This window comes from Tachypleus tridentatus, chromosome 6 (genome assembly GCF_004210375.1).
Source record: "Tachypleus tridentatus isolate NWPU-2018 chromosome 6, ASM421037v1, whole genome shotgun sequence".
Lineage (NCBI taxonomy): Eukaryota > Metazoa > Arthropoda > Merostomata > Xiphosura > Limulidae > Tachypleus > Tachypleus tridentatus.
The window spans coordinates 53,962,879-53,968,878 of NC_134830.1; the positions used below are offsets into that span (position 1 = coordinate 53,962,879).

Genomic DNA, 6,000 nt, shown 5'->3' on the forward strand with positions numbered 1-6,000 from the left:
ATTTACAAGCAACTCAAAAAATTATGTTACAGTACCTAAGTGTGTATGGCAAAAAATTTGCTTAAAACACATGAAAATATCATCCACATGTACAGGTAATAAAAACATTTTGATACTTAATACTATTTGCCAACAAATATCTACACTGTACAATAACAAACCTCAAAAAGATAATAAAAAAAGAATGGAACTATTACATGTAACAATCATAACATGATTGCCTTTTATGTTTTCACTGAGATATGTTGTAGAATTAATCAGATTTCTTGACTCGAGGAAAGCACACATCAAATATTTTTTGTTAATTATGAAAGAAGATTATTTGGAAGTCTTAAATTAACACAAAATGTTAAAAAAGCTTAGTAGTTTTAATCTAATCAAACTATAAAAAAATATTTCTCGTTAATTCTTACCTCAGTGGTTCATTAATAAATTTGAAGCTGATAATGCTATAATTTGGGTTTTGATACCCATGGGGAACACAAAGCAATGATAGATCCTTGTATAGCTTTGAGCTTAACAACCTAACCAAAACTAATTCTTAAATGGATTACTTAGAAGAGAAAAATATTAAATATACATGGACAGAAGTTTCCTAATAAGATGAAGTATTCGGAAGTACATTGAATAAGTCAATCTAATTTTCAAACAAAGAATGATATTACTGGTACTCTGCAGGATTCTATGAGATTAGCCATATTATAAAAGAAACAGTTAAATTGATAAAGATTTTCTTCAATAAATTTCTCAACTTATAGTGTGTGAAATTCCTTAGCTAATGAATTTATTTAACTATAGAAAGGAAATTTTCTTTTCCTGTTATCTTTAAAAATGTGTTTATTTTCATCATGAAACAAAGTCCTTACTTTTCAGTTAATAAACAAGATAATTTTGTTTCTAATTTGAATATCCTTATTCACACTGATTGTGTGTTTCAGTACACAGTTGGATATTACAGTAGAGAGGAATGTTTATAAACGAGTTATTTGAGAAGAGAATCTGTGAAAAGAGTTGTGTACTTTCCTAGAGTTGTTTAAATGTACATACACGTTGGCTTACTTATACCTGTTATCCTTGTTTTACACATATTCATAGTTAAACAAATGACAATAAAAAAAAAAGAGGATTTTGCTGGCATATTATGTGTATGTTTTATAAACATAACCAAGAGCAAATTTTGATATTAACTGTAGAATACTTTCAAGGAATTCCAAGTTAGAAAACTGCAAAGTGATTCTTATTTTTAAAAAGAAAAACTGAAACAAAAAATTTGAGAAATTAGAAGTATTTGTATTTATTTCTCATCAAATTATTGGCTGAACTATTATATAAAGAAGATGAAAAATATATAGATAGATAGATAGACAGAAACAAGCTATCAAAGTCTACAGTTGAATTTCTTAACTTATTCATGAATTATTGAAAAGAAAGATATAATGACATTGATGAAACTTTGTAGAATGGACAGCAACTGCCTGTTGTGGAGACAAGTGTACAGAACGATGTTTCAAAATTCTTCTGCCTTTCATCTTCAAGTCTTGAAACGTCGTCCTCTACACTTGTGTCTCCACAACAGGCAGTTGCCATCCATTCTACGAAGTTTTATCATGAATACTCTGCCTAAACAATCTATCAAAGAATATAATGACATTACTTGATATATTTACCTACATGCTATATGATAATTAATTAATAGCTACTGGTAGTTCTACACTTTTGATAAAATTCCATCACTAACACATGTACTTTTATAACTGGGATATTTTTTTACAGCTCTTTTCTTAAGAGGATCAGTAACAATTAAACAGGAAAATTATATTTCACATCTGAGTAACTTGTGATGTTCAATATTCTTTATATTATACAATTCTTGAAAAATGCATTATTCATCACAAAATGCCACTTAGTTTTCATTCAACAAAACTTAGAATCCAATGTTAGCATACCTCATTACTCTACCATCCCTCCTTTCCAAAAAAGAAAAAAACACACACACCTAGTAATTAATGCCCATCTCTCCAAAAAAACAACAAAAAACAAACAAACCTAGCAATTGATAGTTTATCACCTGACAGACAATAAAAGTCAACTCTTGTCATAAATAACTCAGGTTAGATTGTAGACACACCTGACAAAATAACTTAGTTTTTGGAAGTAGATTATTTACTTAACAAAAACATAACATTGACCTGAACAGACAGATTAAGCTGAATAGTTGAGAAGAAACAGGTAAACAAGACTTTGGTATAGCTTAAGTCTTGTGTGACAGTAAACAGTTTGAACTAGCAAAATAAATACACTCATCAACAGAGAGCTGTGACTAACACATGCACACATTCATTTGTAAAGAATAGCTCAGTAAACATTAAACTAACATGCAGTACAGTTCTGTTATATTGTAGGTTTAATGCAAATTGTTAATGTAACTTGTTGCTTGCATAACCAGGCAACTAATACAAAACAAAACAAAAAAACATTTCAAATGACTTAGTTTTTATAGGCGTAGGAAAGTTATTATTCAAATGATGCAACCTACTTGTGTATAAGATGTTATTTTAAATGGACTTCACTATATGAAATGGATGGAAATAAGAAAATCTGATAGATATGACCATGACTAAGACATGCATCATAAATCTGATCAGCCTGATATGCTAGTATCCTAAACATAGTGAAATACTTTGCTGGTTTCCCACGTTAGCAATTCTTTAAAATGAATCACTAAATTTTTGGTTATACTAGATCCAATTTCATATTTTTACTGTTGACTCTGTCAGTTTAAGAAACATGAAACCTTTGTGCAACTAGTGTTAGTATATGCACACTGCATATTGCAATGTTTTTATATTCCTTTTAATTCAAAGCATAACTACTATTGTAGTAGCCCCATTAAATATTCTAATCTCTGTTCACCTTATTTCATTAAGATTCAAAGTTATTGTTATATGTCTCATTATTTCAAAAAGTTTCTACTGAACACAACACAAAGTACACAGACATAAACACACATACTCAAGCCATATCACCAGTAACTGTTACTATCTAACATTGACATTTTTCATAGTTACAATAATTACATACATAAATATATAATGAAAACATTTTCTAACTTCATTTAACATTTTACAGAAATAGTTTTACAAGTTACATGTACAAGTAATTAATTAATGCAAGACTCTTTACATTACATGATATTTAATTCACTTAACAAGTACATGAAGGTCATGCTTTCAAACAATCGTGAGGAAATTACAGATAAGTAAGCACAGGTAGCACAGCATTTGACACAAGGTACAAAAACAGACATTTTATCTTTATCTTTGTAATAGAAACAGCCAATCTGGATAATGAATTTCAAAATATTTATTTTGAGATTGACAAAGTAATACACATTGTTCAACAATAAGGTGCTTATTGTATTCTTTATTGATAACATTTTGAGGAAAGAAACTTTGACAATATCTCTTACCCTTAACTGTATCTTTTTGACACCCAGTTTATTTTTATAAACCTAATTTACTTTATATGTGGACTTCTCTGAATATTTTATTTACTAGAAGTTACATCCCATTAGTTCTTAAGAAAGAGTCACAGTTGAAGCATCAAAATTTAGTAGAAATACCTTCTTTCCTGCTTAGACTGACTGAAGTATTAAAAACAAACAAGATTGAGCATTATTTCGGAACCTATCAGTCAGTTTTGTTTCTCTCAAAACATCTGATAGTTTCTAGACATCATACTTTTTAAATCTAGGGCATCATACAAACTACTACAAGTTTAAATGTAAATGTCAAAAAGGAAAACTTTACAATCATCAGACTAGTACTTAGGTTTTCAACATGTAATAACTAAATTACTCTCCCTCTATACAAAGAATAAGTTGAAAAGTTGTGTATGTTGTAAGAGATTGTTTTCTCATCGGATGAATGATCCTGAGTCAAGAAACTGTTCAACCTCAGGCAAAGAAAATTATCTACTTAATTTCCCTAGTGTTCAATAATATTAACAATAAATTTGCCCCTGCTATTAAAGATTGAATTAACAACTAACTTTGACCTGAATTATAATACACCGATTAATACAGTCTTTATCTCAAATATTTAAATTCTGTGTTACTGAAAATCAATGTAATAAACCTATCTTTTAAACTGGGACTGTACTGTGAAATTACATCAATACAATAAAAATGTGTAGTGGTGATATAAAATATACAAAATTGATGTAAAACAAGTACTACAAAGGAAAATCTTACATAGTAATTAAAGACTATATAATACACTCAAATACAAGTTATATAAAATTATGCATAGTAAGTACATATACAGACAATTCAAAGTTTGTCACTAACACTGGCTCATACAGCCAGTCTTCTATTTTAGCAAAGTTCTACCTTATAAAATGTGCAAAATTATTAGGTCAGTCAACCAAAATTGTATTTATAGAGGAAAATAACGGATAATGAGAAAGTAGATATGCTCTCAAATAAATATTATATAAAACGTTTTCTTTATGAATTAAAAATTATATCCAAAGATTGGTAGAACTATAAATTAGTTGAGTCTCATATTATTTGCGCATTGGAAGATGTTTTGCTCTAGTGCACTACCATGAGTTATTTTGTGAGGTTAAGGCACCTGCACAAATTTAACAATGTGAGCTCAAACAAAATTAAGTAATTGAAACTTAAAGCTATATGCACAAGTCAGTTACATTTGAAAGTGATATATCATTACGATGATGTAAATATAAATACGATTTTAACAATAATAGCTAATTCAATATTGTTTCCACCAGTAAAAAATTATAACTTAGTCTGCGTATTAAAATTCACGAATACATTAATACAAATTATAATTCTAGTTCTACTACACTAAGCCTAAATTCAGTATTTTGATATCACCGGTTAGTGTAGCCTAAATAAAAATTTAAAAAATACCAGAACCTTCACTGCAAGTTTGATTCATAGCATACGTATATCGAATACACTGTGTTAAAGTGAACGAATTTCAATCGTAACAATCCTATTAACTTTTTTTTTTACAAGAAAATTGCTCACCTTTCACGGCGGCCATAATTTTCCTTTCCAGTTCCGTACTTGCGTTTATTTCAATATTTGTGTATTTTGTTTTTCGGATCTATGGCACTGTACTGAAGGACCTTTTACATAGTTTTCAAAATATTCATAACAAAAAACTACATTCAAATTCACTCCTGCTACAATTCCTTATCAGTCACACTAAAACTTCTACTAATATTAATACTACTAGTAAAAGTAGTAGCGTAGACTAAACCATAACAGTAGTTTATAGACATAAACTATGATATAGCCATTACGAAGTTAAAATCGAAACTGAAGAAACGAAGTGATGATTAAAATTCAACTTGTTTAACTTAATATTACATTAAAAACAGTTTGCTACTTTGTCCAATAGCTCACAGCTGAAAAGTTAATAGAAAACATGACTATTGAAGATTATTCTCCTTTTAACTAATAATAATAATATAACACAAAGGCCGCACTGTAGAAACATCTAACGTTGACAAACATCTCTCAAGTATAATATTCAAAGTTACACGCGTTATCTTGATAACACGTTTAATGTTCAAAGCAAGACAGTTGCTATATGAGAAGTGATATTATATACTACAGAATGAATTAACATGTTATTACATTTTATTTAATCAATATAATAAATAACATTACTTTTTATAAATTTACAGTACAGTATGGCTAAGTGGAGTTATTAACATTATGTGCACGTATATCTGACCTCACGGTCGCTGGTTTTTTGTGTCAAACGTGATGTTTATTCTTTAATGAAACAGAAAATATACATCATATTTTCTACGCATTTGTTGTCCTGAAAGATGGGGTCATGTAGAAGACAAAGTACATGAAATATTGGTTTTAACCACTTTTATCCTGGTCGACCTTATTACCTTGAAAATGACCTTAAAGAATCTACCCACACCTGGATCTACCATCAATGTAAAATTAAA

The 6,000-nt window shown here is 28.9% G+C and overlaps 1 protein-coding gene across 3 annotated transcripts in view; it reads right to left on the reverse strand.

The window, feature by feature from the left end:
* LOC143252538 (uncharacterized) overlaps window positions 1-5,583 on the reverse strand; it is a 44,878-nt gene extending 39,295 nt beyond the window's left edge. The window contains exon 1 of one of the 3 annotated variants that reach the window (XM_076504836.1): window positions 5,057-5,583. The gene's annotated coding sequence lies outside the window, so the exon portion shown is untranslated. The remainder of the gene's footprint in view (window positions 1-5,056) is intronic. The other 2 variants (XM_076504833.1, XM_076504835.1) reach the window with 2 other exon arrangements.
* Between the last annotated feature and the right edge of the window lie 417 nt (window positions 5,584-6,000).